This window comes from Rhinatrema bivittatum, chromosome 2 (assembly GCF_901001135.1).
Source record: "Rhinatrema bivittatum chromosome 2, aRhiBiv1.1, whole genome shotgun sequence".
Taxonomy (NCBI): domain Eukaryota; kingdom Metazoa; phylum Chordata; class Amphibia; order Gymnophiona; family Rhinatrematidae; genus Rhinatrema; species Rhinatrema bivittatum.
Window position 1 is genome coordinate 684,684,773 of NC_042616.1, and position 13,696 is coordinate 684,698,468.

Sequence of the window (13,696 nt, forward strand, 5' to 3'; positions counted from 1 at the left end):
TCTCACAAAATACTTCCCCTTGGCTTCTGAACTCTGTGTGGTTTATTAAATGTAAAGAATTAAATCAGACGTAGCTCAGACACTCCTATAAAAAAATTAACCTCATTCTGTCCCTTGTTAGTACGCTTACACTGGTGATTCATTTGCTGATTGAAGAATCAGCATCCAACAGGCAGTAAGGACAGACTCATTCCACAATTTCAGTTCGTGACCGCAGCAGCTACAGCCTCGGCGGCGTCCGAAAGAAAAGCAGGGATCATCGAGGGAATCACGCTTACTAGTCGCGTGCCGTGTCCTTCCTAGTCACGCGCCGGCAGGTGGAGGGGAGGAGGTTGTGCAGCCTGGGGCAGGTTGGAATGTCTTGTTGCTTGGGGCAGGGGCGTGCCCTATTGCTTACAGCACGTGTTGCGGGTGTAGAAAGCGGTTTTCTTTGGCGCACCCGCCATAGGTGCTTTGATGTTGGTGCGGGCATGAATGCGGCTGCTGTTCCTCTCAGAATCGTGCACCTATGGAGGGTATGGAAGAGTTGCCGGTTTACGCTTGGTCTTTATGTGGTCTGCTGCATCCTCTGCCTGGGGATGAAGGTGAGCAGCAGCTGAGCTTAGGAGATATCGTGCCCCCTAAATGCATTAATAAAGCCGCGGTTGATCAGGGGGAGGGGTTCAATTCAGTTTTACGGTTGGAAAGCTTGAAAACAAAAAGCAAACGGACATGGTGACGTTTTGTGGCTTTTGGGCAGCTACAGACTTCAGCCCTCTCTAGTTGTGAGCCTTTTCCTGTTTGTAATATTTTCCCATTGCTTTTTTATTGTAGTTATGCATTCTAGGATTGAATGTTTTACCTTTCCTAAATCTTTAAATTTAGTAACAAATCCAAAACCCTCTCCAAATGTCTTTTTAAAAGTCCTCCTCCCCCTAATTTATATCTGTGAGCCTATTCTATGAGCCTGTAGACTGCTGTAGAGTACAAGTCAAGAAATCGAGACATGGCTATTCTAATAACCAGAGTTATTTCTTTAAACACATTTATATTCTGCCTCCTCCATAGAATGCATGGGGTAGATTACAAGTTTAAGATTAATAATATAAAACTTGTAATACAATAAAATAAAATGTGTTACTATTAAGAAAAAGCCTCTGAAAATATAATGGTTAACTTTTTTTTTTTCTAATAATTTTAATATCTATCTCCCTATTTAGTTCTTCTGGTATGCTGTTCCAGAGTAACATCAACAATAAACTTCCAGAAGAAACTTCATAAGTATACTGAGGTCCACAGTCTACTCCTGGGGGAATTCTGCACAAAAAATTTAAAATTCTGTGCACAAAAACTGAAAATTCTACAAACTTTATATTGGTCAAAATAACACAATTTACATGACAGTCTTTAAGTAATAACTTTTCTCTGTAATAATTTAAAATGTAATTACTTAAAGTTGCAGAATTTTAAATATTTTGAGCAGAATTTCCCTAGAAATTCACTGTGTGTCCCTTCCACATACACACACCCTCATACAGGCTCCCTCACTCTCTCTCACACACACATCCCCTCATATAGGGCCCTCTCTCTTGCATACACACCTACACAAGCTCCCTTTCTCTTTCACACATACATCCTCACACAGGCTACCTATGTCTCTCTCTCACGCAGCCCTTCACACAGGTTCTGTCTCACACATACACAATCCCTTCACACAGGCTAGCACCCTCACATACACACAATCCCTTTTTCATATACACGAGCTCCCAATCTCTCACACACATACACACTCCTTCACAATCTCCTCATATAGGCTCCCTCTCTCTGAAACCCACACACGAGCATCCCCCCCAGCCCCCCTCTCTTACCTCCCATGCTCTCACACCCTCCTGCTCTCTGTCACCCTCCCCTCATATAGGCTCCGTCTCTGAAACCCATACTCAAGCATCCCCCCCACTCCCCCTCTTACCAACCAAGCTGTCTCTCACCCTCCCCCACACCCCCTCTCCTCATATAGGCTCCCTCTCTGAAACCCACACTCATCCCCCCCACTCCCCCTCTTACCAACCAAGCTGTCTCTCACCCTCCCCCACACCCCCTCTCCTCATATAGGCTCCCTCTCTGAAACCCACACTCAAGCATCCCCCCACTCTCCCTCTTACCAACCAAGCTGTCTCTCACCCTCCCCCACACTCCCCTCTCCTCTCTCACACACACATTCTCTCTCACCGGCATCCCCCTCCCCTCATAGGCTCCCTCTCTCTGAAATCCACACTCAAACATCCCCCCACCCACCCTCTTACCTTCCATGCTCTCTCTCACACCCTTCTGCGCTCTCTCTCTCACCCCTCCCTATCCCCCCTCTTACTAACCATGCTCTCTCTCACCCTCCCCTCTCCCACACACACATTCTCTCTCACCGGCATCCCCCCCCCCAATGCTCTTTCTCATACCCTCCTGCTCTCTCTCACCCTCCTGTTCCCTCTCTGACACACATTCTTTCTCACCGGCATGCCGCGGGACGTGCTCTGTTCGCGGCGAAGATGAAGGCCTGGCGTGCCGTTTACAGCAAAAAGGGAAGGCCTCCATATGCTGCGAACAGTGCGCCGGGCCTTCATCTTCGCCGCGAACGGAGCACGTCCCGCAGCACACAGGGGCCTTCCCTTTTCGCAGCGAATGGAACATGTGCTGCGGGACGCGCTCCGTTCGTGGCATGCCGGTGTCTCCTCTGCTATTGTCTGCGCAGAATTTTGGCAATTCTGCACGTGGGGGGGGGGGGGGGGGGAATTCTGCACAAATTCTTTGTTCCGCAGTAGCGCAGAATTGGGGGAAGAAACACAATTCCTAAATGTGTGATTTAACGAAGCTTATAAAACAGAGGTGGAAGTCTCCTCTAGAGCAAGTGCCTGTGCGAGTCCAGACCAGTCTTGCCTTTGATTACTAAGCAGAATCAGTTGAGCAAGCTTGTAATAAACATTCTTCTTATCAACCAACTTAATACTTACAGGAAAAATTTAACTGAAAGAAACCCCTAATTATACAACCCCAACTCGCAGAAGGAGAAAACGCTTCCTCCTCAGAGCATGGCAACTTTTAAATTGTGAAAAAAAAAAATTGCTCTTGCGGAAATACAAGATTAATAAATAATTCCTATTCACAGGTTTTTTTTTCTAGTTTATTCACTGTTGTCTTGTTTTCAGTGTCATCCTTCCACAGGAGCTTGTCTGTTACTAATGCTGTGTGCATGCTGTACTTTGCATATTTTCTGTGTTTACTATTATACTGCCAACTGGTGGTCAGCCTGCATGTTCATAGCTTCTGCTGAACTCAGTGCGGCTGGCTCTAAAGGGTTAACTTCTAACTGCAAGCAGGGGTGCTTGGGAGCTTTCTTTCTATGTGGTCGTTTCCTTTCTGGTCAGCACTAATCAGGCTTATATGAATCAGAAGCTATCCTGGACGGCCCTGCATAACTTTCATTTTATCCGTCCTGTGGCCCAGACTGCACTGGCAGCTCTTGACTTCAGTTTGTGCAGAGTAAGACTCCGTTAATTGTTTTACATATTAATAAAGTTGAGGAAGCCGCCTCCTCTGCGAGTAAGGACTGAGTTAAGCTATCTGTTGAAACTGTGCAAAAGAAATGCATAGTAGAGACAGAATAGACAGGTCTAGTGAAGATTGATCAAATGTTCCAATATCCTCAGCCTTTTTTTAACCCATGGCATAAGGAACTAAATTCTCTGGAACATTTAAAACTTATACAAGATTTTTTTTTTTTTTTTTAAAGAAATCAATCTGCTTAGGAAACTTGAGTCTCAAGATTTTTCCACCTCATAACATTTTCAAGTGCTTCCATCTTTTTCCGAACCTGTGAATGATCAGTTACCAATGAGCTCCCCAAATCATGTGCTGCTGAAACTCTTGCATCCAGTGACTCCGTTTTCTGTTTCACTAAGGATGGATCCTCTTGATACTATGAACTTGAACAGTCAGTCAGTCAGAAACTGGGAGAGGAACTGAGCCATTTGATGAAGTAAACCTTCTAAAGTAACCACCTTTAGGCATCAAATGTTGGGATTGATTAAAAGCTGGTAAAGCATCACAGCTGACCTCAAATCTTCACCTTTGGATATTTCCAGAGTTGAAACAAATATCTGAATTCCAAACCAACCTCCCCAAACTCAAACTGTGCCGGCATTCTTCTCTCACACTGCACTGCGATCAAAGGACCAGGTAAGCCCCTTCTTCATAGCAGCGCTGAGGTCATCAGGATATGACAAAAGATCATGCAGCCCAAGCTGCAGGTCTTGCATTGCCCTGGGCTGCTGAGGAGGCTCACGCAGTTCAGTTGGAAACGAAACTTCAGCAGTGGAGGGAGGGGGGGCATCTACTCTCGGACCGCACAGTGACACGTTTTCAGAGGCAAACGCCAGTTTCTGTGCTCCTAGCTGCTGCACAAATTAATCCATGGGGTCAGATGAGAACTGTCCTGGAACCTCCATCAGGTAGGTTGTGGTCTTCTCCTTTTTCCCAATTAAGAGGAATAAGCAATAAGAGGCGATCAGCAGTGTTCTGCCATCTTGATTCTACCCCACTCCTTTCCGCAATTTAAGGTGGCTCTAACCAATTGCATGAATGGAAGGGGGCGCCAGGGCTCAAAAGGCTTGTTCACCCCTAGACTAGCAGACACTCCTTTAAACTAGCGACCAACAGATTTAAAACAAATCGTAGGAATTTTTTCACTTGGCACATAGTCAAGCTATGGAGTCTGTTGCGAGAGGACGTGGTCAAGGCAACTAACATACAGGGTTGGACAAGTTCGTAAAAGAAAGTCCATGAATGGTTATTAGTTGGGTAGACTTGGAAAAGCTGGCTCTTGTGCGTGTGAATAAGCTACAAGAGAGAGAGCAACTTTTGGAAATCCTGCAGTTATTTGTGACCTGAACTGGCTATTATCGGAGATGGGATGCTGGACTCTATGTATCTTGTTTTGGCCTAGCATGGCACCTCTTATGTTCCAAGATGGTTTTCTTATTTTAAGTTGGCCCTCTTGTTAACCCTTTCACTCCCTTAGAGTTATGTACACAGACTTGAGCCTTGGTGTCTTAAATGGTTTTTCCCATTTTGTGTGACTACAGGGAAAATGTTTAGTATATTTTATCTGGAATGTTTGAGCATTACCTTTTTAATGTTTGCGACCATACCATACAGTAATCCTGGGGGAATTCCCCTCCCACACAGCTGCGCAGAACTTGTCAGGCCCCAGCATACCGTAAGTGAAGGCTGTTCCACTCGCGGCAAAGATGAAGCAGGCCCCGGTGAGTGTGTGTATAAGACTGCGAGCCTGGGGGGTGAGAACATGTGAGGGACCGTGCGTGTGGTGCCAGAGAGAGGGAGTCTATGTGAGAAGATTGTGAAGGAGTGTCTTTGAGAGAGAGTGGGAGCTGATGTGTGTGAAAAAGGGATTGTGTGTATGTGAGGGTGCTTGCTTGTGAGAGAGAGAGCCTATGTGTAGGGGGGTGAGCTAGAGACGGAGCCTGGGTTGGGTAGGGGAGAGGGAGGGAGCCTGGGTTGGGTGGGGGAGTTGGTGTGAGAGGGGTCAAACTCTGGCAGTGTGTTATGACTGTCGGCCGCGGGCAGCCGCGGCCAACCCAACTAACATCCTGCCATGCCTGGCCCACCACTCCAGGGGAACTCGTGGCTCTGGCCAGCCATTGTTGCCGCACTGTTCCTGGTCCTCCTTGCTCCACATGGCAGCTGGGACACCGCTGGCCCATGTTCCAACTCCGGGCCCTCCTAGGCGCGTGCACGTGCTCCATCTGTTCTCTATTTAAAGGTCCATTGGCGGGAATCTCTGGGCTGTCCCCGACTGATGATATCATTACTTTGGGATATTTAAGCACCTCCTCTGGCCTTTGCAAATTTACTTGGCAACGAGTTCTTCGCCTCACTGGTGCTTGTTCCAGTCTCTCCGGACCCGTGGTTCCTGCCTTGGATCTCTACCGGCTGATCTGGATTTGGCTTGGGTATCCGCTCCTCAGGGGCCTGCTTGTGCTTCCTTCAGGAGACCTGGTCTCCAGGCTTCCCCACTCCTCGGGTTAGCTCCTGCGCTCACCAGAGATCCTGCCGACTTGCTTCTCCGCTCCTTGGGTAGCCTCAGCACTGCCTTTCAGAGATTCCATCTCTACGCTTCCCCGTTCCTCGGGGCAGTCTCTACGTCACTTCACCAGAGACTTTGACTCTACACTTCCCCACTCCTCAGGGCAGTCTCTATGTAATTACACCAGTGGCTTTACGCTACACTACCTGCTCCTCGGGGCAGCCTACGGCACTACATCAGAGACTTGACTCTGTGCATCCCTATTCCTTGGGGCAGTCCCTACGTCATCACACCAGAGACTCTGTTGCTATGCTGTCCTGCCCCTCGGGACATTCTCCGCATTACTCCTTCAGATGTCCTGTCTCCGCGCTCCCCACTCCTCGGGGCCTGCCCAGCGCACCTCTGCCTTGGAGCTTCCTTCTCTGGTACATCGATCTTCAGTCCTGCCTAAGTACTGTGACTCCTTCGAACTGTGCTTCCCCATCCCGCTCCTCGGGGCACCTCATATTATATCTCAGTGCAGGTACCTGTGATCATGTGGCAGTGACGCAGGACGTTCTCACTTTTCTGAACTATAGTCGTGTCCCTGCTGCAGCTGACCTCGTCTCCCGACGGTGAGGACCTGTGGGGCCCACCCCCTCAGGTAGCATCAGTCTCCACCTCGGGCCAAGGGTCCACGAAACCCACGAATCCTAACACAGTGGAAATAGAGTGGAAGGGATTGAGCCTAGAGGGGGAGGGGAGAGATAGCGGCAGGTGGAAGAGTTGGGGCCTGAGAGGGAAAAAAAGTAGACTGGCCAGGGGAATAGGGAGAGGGTGGAAATGACACTCTTACAGAGAACTTCTAGGGAAATTCTGCTCAAAATATTTGTCTCCATCTTCAAATGTTTTTTCTGTACAATATTTTAAATTAATTACTTAGACCGTCAAGTATATTGTTAATTTGACCAATATAAAGTTTTTGTGTGTGGAATTCTAAGTTTTTTTGCTCAGAATTCCCATAGGAGTACATACTATTAATTGCTGTTGATGTCCATAGCAGTACATAATAACATAAGATATGCCATACTGGGTCAGTCCAAGGGTCCATCAAGCCTGGTATCCTGTATCCCAACAGTGGCCAACCAAGTCACGAGCACCTAACAAGTACCCAAATATTAAATTAATAGATCCTAATCCTTATTGATTAATAGTAGTTTATGGACTTCTGCTCTAGGAACTTATCCAAACCTTTTTTTTTAAACCCAGCCCTATTAACTGCTGTAATCACATCCTCTGGCAATGAATTCCAGCGCTTAATTATTCGTTGAGTGGAAACATTTTCGCCAATTTTGTTTTAAATGAGGTACTTTCTAACTTCATGGAGTGCCCCCCTAGTATTATTCGAAAGAGTAAATAACATTCACATTTACCCTTAAAGTCCTTTCATGATTTTGTAGACTTCTATCATATCCCCCCTCAGCCATCTCTTCTCCAAGCGCAACAGTCCTAACCTTTTTAGCCTTTCGTGATAGGCTGCCTTTATTTATGATTATACTATGAGGTAACCTGTGCAGTGAAAATATATATACTATATCAAAAGGATTTACCAGATGAAACAGCTGAAAAAATCAGCAAATACATGTGTAAAATTGAAAAAATGAACAGCGGGTTTACACATGACACATTTACTAGAGAGTTCTCCTAGGACAAGCATGATTGTAGTCCTCACACATGGGAGACGTCATCGGATGGATCCCAGCATGGAAAACATTTGTCAAAATTTCTAGAAACTTTGACTAGCACACTGAGCATGCCCAGCATGCCACTATCCGCATGTCCACACGGGGTCCCCCGTCAGTCTTTTTTTTCCCCCCACAGTTTTAATTGCCTCACGGTTTTGGAGCTCTGCTTTTCAAAGTTTTTCTGGTTCAGGATTTTTTTTTTTTTTTAGCAGTGCCCTTCAGCAGTGTAGTAGGCTTTCTCTTTTTGACTTCTTGTGGTCGATTCCGAATGTGTTGCTTCTCGGTGGCTGCCAGCCATTGACCACTTGCTGGTTATTTTTCATGGCATCCGGTTTTTTGGCAGTGTCCCCAGTGCCTGTGGACCATGTGGATTACTGATCCGCATGAGGTTTGCATCCTCTGCCTGGAGGCATCGCATGACGTCCGAGTATGTCAGCTGTGCGACCCCCAAAGTCCGTCGTGCTCGGCTGGACAAAATGGAGAAGATTTTTGGTTCTAAAAAGTACTTCACGCTGGCATCAGGGACATCGACACCCGGGGGTCAAGGGGAGCCCTTAGATATGTTATCCCTCTCTACACCCCCAGCAGGATTGTCCCGAGAAAGAGGAGCCAGTGATAGGCCCTCTCTCACACAGACGCTCTCAAAAGCATATGGATCTTCAGCTTCCTCTGCTCCGGGAAAAGACTGGGTCGAGCATCAAGGGAAATCCCGAAAGCACAGTCACCTGTTGCCGTTGGCACATGGCTCTGGATCCAATGCGGCATCGGCGGCTGCCATGCCACCACCAAAACGACCCTGTGGTTCCGAGGCCCCATCCTCCAATAATCCTGGGAGTCCTAGTTGTTCCCCACCGATATCGGTGCTGGGCACCAAGCCTCCTTGGGGCTACAAGGAGGCTCCGGTGATACCCCAGATTTCCAGGAGGAGTTGGACCGCAGGGTACAGAGTGTGGTGCTCCGAGCCCTATGGGGCATTGAACCACCCTCGGCAATGAAACCCCATACTGGTGCTGGAGCCTGTGCCTTCGCTGTTGGGGCCCCTGCTAGAGCGTCTGGATTTCCTTCTTGGTGTCCTTCCAACGCAACCGGTGCCAGGGGATCCTCTGTTCCCCGACGGCCACCGATGCCCTCTTCTGGAGTGATTCCTGTGATCGGGTCAGAGGAGGAGGAAGATATGCTGTAGCCTCCGGCCCCCTTGGGTCCTCTGGTGCTGCGGTTCCCTGAGCCCATCCCTGGGGCATTGGGAATCTCCCTACCATCAGGGCCTTTATTACTCTCAAGGCCTCTGGTGCCTAGGCCGGGCGGCTTTGACAGGGCCCACCCAAGCAGGTCCCTAGGGACCTCAGCAAGGAGGAGGGCTCCTGTGACCCCTGGAGAGATGATACTTTGGTCTCCTCATCTGAGGACTCCGGTGACTTCCTCTTGGAGTCTTCACCACCGGATGAGAGATGCAAGCTTCATCAGAGGTCCGCTCCTTTGCGGGATTCGTCTGGGCCATAGCCGAAGCCAATCCCTTCCAACTCCTCACAGAGGAGGATGCTCAACACAAGATGCTAGAAGTTCTCCAGTTTGTTGATGTGCCAAAAGAGGTGGTAGCTGTCCCAGTCCATGAGATCATCAAGGAACTTCTCCTCAGGATTTGGGAACATCCAATGTCAGTCCCTCCAGTCAGTAGGAAGATGAACACCAACTATTTGGTTCAGGTGTTGGGATTTGAGAGGCACCACCAATCAGTGGTGGTGCAGTCCTTTCTCAAAAAAGCCAAGCATTCCCACACCCATGCCTCCACCCCTCCGGGCTGAGATCACAGGGAGCTGAATGCCCTTGGTAGGAAAGTGTTTCAGGGTGCTAGGCTTATTGCCCACATTGCCTCCTACCAATTGTATATGACCCAAAACAATCGGGTCCAGGAACTGGTGGAAAGCCTGCTGCAGCAGCAGCAGGAGGCGTTCTCTGCTGTGGTATAACAGAGTCTAAAGGCAGGAAACATGAAGTGAGATCCACCTATAATGTTTTTGAAACAGCAGCTAGGGTGGCATTGGTGCCCATAGGATGACCTGGCTCTTCATCTCAGACCTTTGTCCGGAGGTCCGGGAGAAGCTAGCTGATCTGCCATGTCGGAGAATCTCTTCGGGGACAAGGTCAGGGATGTGGTAGCCCAACTAAAGGATCATCATGAGACCCTTCAACAGCTATTAGCTAGTGCTTTCGATCTGCCATCTGTCAGGAAGGCCTCTCGAGAAAATCCTTCTCTCGGCAAAGGAGATATTACCCACCCACCTCCCGGACTCGGACCCACCAAGCTGGTTCCAGGGGTCATACTTGCTAGCCATGTGTCCCCAGGCCCCAGCCAGCCCCCGCAGCGGAGCCTGCCATGGGGTTTTGACTGGGAGCAAGGGAGCTTGAGTCAGTCTGCCATACCCCTGGCAGCATTACCCCCCCCCCCCCCTTTAGGAGGCAGGTTGCTTCACTTCGCCCACCGCTGGCCGCATATCACATAAACTGGTGGGTTTTAGCAATCATTTGCTAGGAGTATCGGCTGAATTTCAGGGATGTCCCTGTGGACTTTCCCCCATGTCCATCGTGAGGTTCGTCCACTCCGCTGGAAATACTTCAGACGAAGCTCTCTGCCCTTCTAATTGCAGGAGCAGCGGAACCCGTTCCCCTCTGCTATCAGGGCAGAGGGTTCTATTTAAGGTATTTCCTGATACCAAAGAGAACTGGGGGATTATGCCCCATTCTTGATCTCGGAGCCTTGAACAAATTCCTTCAGAGGAAAAAGTTCAAAATGGTCTCTCTGGAAGGCCTGATCCCGCTCCTCAGAAGAGGTTGGCTCTGCTCTCTCGATCTCAAGGATGCCTATGCCCACATTGTGATGTTCCCAAACCATAGAAAGTATCTTCGTTTTGTGGTGGGCAGGCCCATTACCAATAATGAGTGCTGCCATTTGGTTTGGCCTCAGCCCCTTGGATCTTTAACAAGTACCTGGCAGTGGTAGTGGCGCACCACACGTACCCCCTGACACCTCTGGTGTCAGGGGGTACGTGTGTTCCCCTGCTTGGACGACTGGCTGGTCAACCCAGCAGGGGTGCTGAGCATCCTGAATCTGACTATGTGAGTTCTGTGATCTCTGGGGTTTGTCATCAACTACCCAAAGTCACATCTCTGCCATTCTCCCCTTCTGGACTTTATAGGAGCCAGACTAGACACGAATAAGGCCAAAGCATTCTTGCCCTGGGATCAGGCTCTTGCCCTGTCCTCACTAGCGAGCGCGGTCTGCTGCAGTCAGCAGGTTTATGCCCACCTGCTGCTTCATTGTTGGGCCACATGGCTGCCTCTGTCCATGTCACTTCGTTGGCCCACCTCTGCATGTGCAGAGTGCAATGGACATTACGGTCGCAATGGCAACAGGCGTCCCAGGACCTCGAGGTGCGTGTCTTCATTTTGTCACCTCTGCAGGTCTCCCTGTCCTGGTGGGATAATCTTTCCAGTCTGGAACAGGGGATTCTGTTTTAGGCTGCCCCACCTCAGGTAGTTGTTACAACCGATGCCTCCACCCATGGGTTGGGGGCCCATGTGGACAACCTCCACACGCAGGGACGGTGGACGACTCCAGGAATCTGTTGGATAAGCTTCCTGGAGCTTTGGGCAATTCGTTACGCTCTTTGGGCATTTCAAGACTGCTTGTCTGATTTGGACAGACAATCAGGTAGCAATTTGGTACATCAACAAGCAGGGAGGAACGGGGTTGTTCCTCCTCTGTCAAGAGGTTGTGCAGATTTGGTCCTGGGCTCTGGTGCAGGGAATGTCCCTGCAAGCGATGTATCTAGCTGGATCACTGAATGTGGTGGCGGACTGCCTGAGCCGTGCGGTTCAACCGCAAAAGTGGTCCCTGGATCCGGCAGTGGCAGCCCGTATTTTCCACCTGTGGGGAACTCCAGATATGGATTTCTTTATCTCACCGTGTAACTGCAAGGGGAGCGATTTCTATTCCCTGTTCAGGACAGACTGACTTCCAGCAACAGATGCCTTTGCCCGTCCTTGGGGCACAGGTCTCCTGTACGCAAATCCTCTTCCGCTAATCATGAGGACTCTCTTGAAGCTGCAGCAAGACTGGAGGACCATGATCCTCGTGGCCCCATACTGGCCCAGACAAGTCTGGTTCCCACTCCTCCAAGACTATCAGAGATCCCATCAGTCTGGGGACTGTGCCCGATCTTATAATGCAGAATCAGGGCAGGCTGTGCCATCCGAACCTCTAGGCATTAGCCTTAACGGCCTGGAGGTTGTGTGCTTAGTTCTTCAGTCCCCAGACCTATCTGACGATGTAACTCAGGTGTTGGTTGCTTCCAGGAAGCCTTCTACAAGGAAGTCTTACCAGTTAAAGAAGGTTTTCCATCTGGTGTGAGGGACAAGGCTTAGATCCATTCACCTGCCCCATTCCGAAGTTCTTGGACTACTTGTGACACCTTTCCAAAGCTGGGCTTAAAACCACCTTGGACATGGTCCATCTGAGCATGGTCGGTGCTTACCATCAAGTTATCACTGGCACACCCATCTCTGTTCAGCCCATAGTAGGTTTCTTTATTCGGGGCCTACTTCAATTGAACCCCTCCCTCCCCCGGCCTCCTGTTTTGTGCTGGGTCCTCAACGTGTTTGTGTGGCTCATGCGCCCTCTTTTTGAGCCTATGCGCTCCTGCGATCTGAAGTTTCTCATTTGGAAGTTCTATTCCTGGTATCGATCACCTCAGCTCGCAAGGTTAGTGAGCTTCAGGCCTTGGTTATGTACCCGTCCTACACGAAATTCTTTCATGACCGGGTGGTCCTCGTATGCATCCCACATTCCTGCCCAAGGTGGTGACAGATTTCCACCTTAATCAGTCCATTATTCTGCCTTCCTTCTTCCCGAGGTCCCGTTCACAGTAGGCCAAATGGGCTCTACACATGTTGGATTGCAAGAGGACTTTAGTCTTCTATTTACAATGCACACCAGGCCACAGGCAGTCTACTCAGCTCTTCATCTCTTTTGATAAGAATAGATTGGGAGTTGGGGTAGGCAACAGACTCTATCCAATTGGCTAGCAGTTTTATCTTCTTTTGCTATGCACAAGTGGGCCTTCAGCTGGGAGGCAGAGTCAAAGTTCACTCTGTGAGGGCTATGGTGGCGTTGGTGGCCCACTTATGGGTGGTAGGGATGTGAATCGTTTTTTGACAATTTAAAAAAATCGTCCGATATTTTTTAAATCGTCAAAAATCGTTAGACTGCGCAATACATTAGAAATCCCCCCGATTTATCGTGAAAAATCGTTAATGGGTTAGTGTCCACTAATGGGAGTTATTTGGGGGGAGGGCGGGAAAACCGGCACACCAAAACAACCCCTAAACCCACCCCGACCCTTTAAAACTAAACCCTTACCTTCCCCCACCCTCCCGAACCCCCCAAAACTTTTTACGAGTACCTGGTGATCCAGTGGAAGCCCCGGGACCAATCTCCTGCTCTCGGGCCATCGGCGCCATTTTGGCTGCCACTAATAAAAATGGCGCCGATGGCCCGATTTAAAAAAAAACAACCCACCGACCCTTTAAAAATGACCCCTTTGCTTCCCCCACCTTCTCAAACCCCCCCAAAACCATTTTAAAATTACCTGGTGGTCCAGTGGGGGCGCGGGGAGCGATCTCCTGCTCTCGGGCCGTCTGCTGCCACTAATCAAAATGGCGCCGATGGCCCTTTGCCCTTACCATGTGACAGGGTAACCGTGCCATTGGCCGGATCCTGTCACATGGTAGGAGCACTGGATGGCCAGCACCATCTTGTGCTCCTACCATGTGACAGGGGCTGACCAATGGCACCGGTAGCCCCAGTGACATAGTAAGGGTAAAGGCTATCGGCGCCATT

The 13,696-nt window shown here is 49.4% G+C and overlaps 1 long non-coding RNA gene across 3 annotated transcripts in view; it reads left to right on the forward strand.

Moving 5' to 3' along the window:
• The first annotated feature begins 269 nt into the window (after positions 1-269).
• Positions 270-13,696, forward strand: part of LOC115085482 — a 38,800-nt gene continuing 25,373 nt past the window's right edge. For 2 of the 3 annotated variants that reach the window (XR_003854861.1, XR_003854863.1), the window contains exon 1: positions 270-584. This is a non-coding gene — a long non-coding RNA (uncharacterized LOC115085482). Of the gene's footprint in view, positions 585-3,425; positions 4,210-13,696 lie in introns of those variants that run through there. The other variant, XR_003854862.1, reaches the window with a different exon arrangement.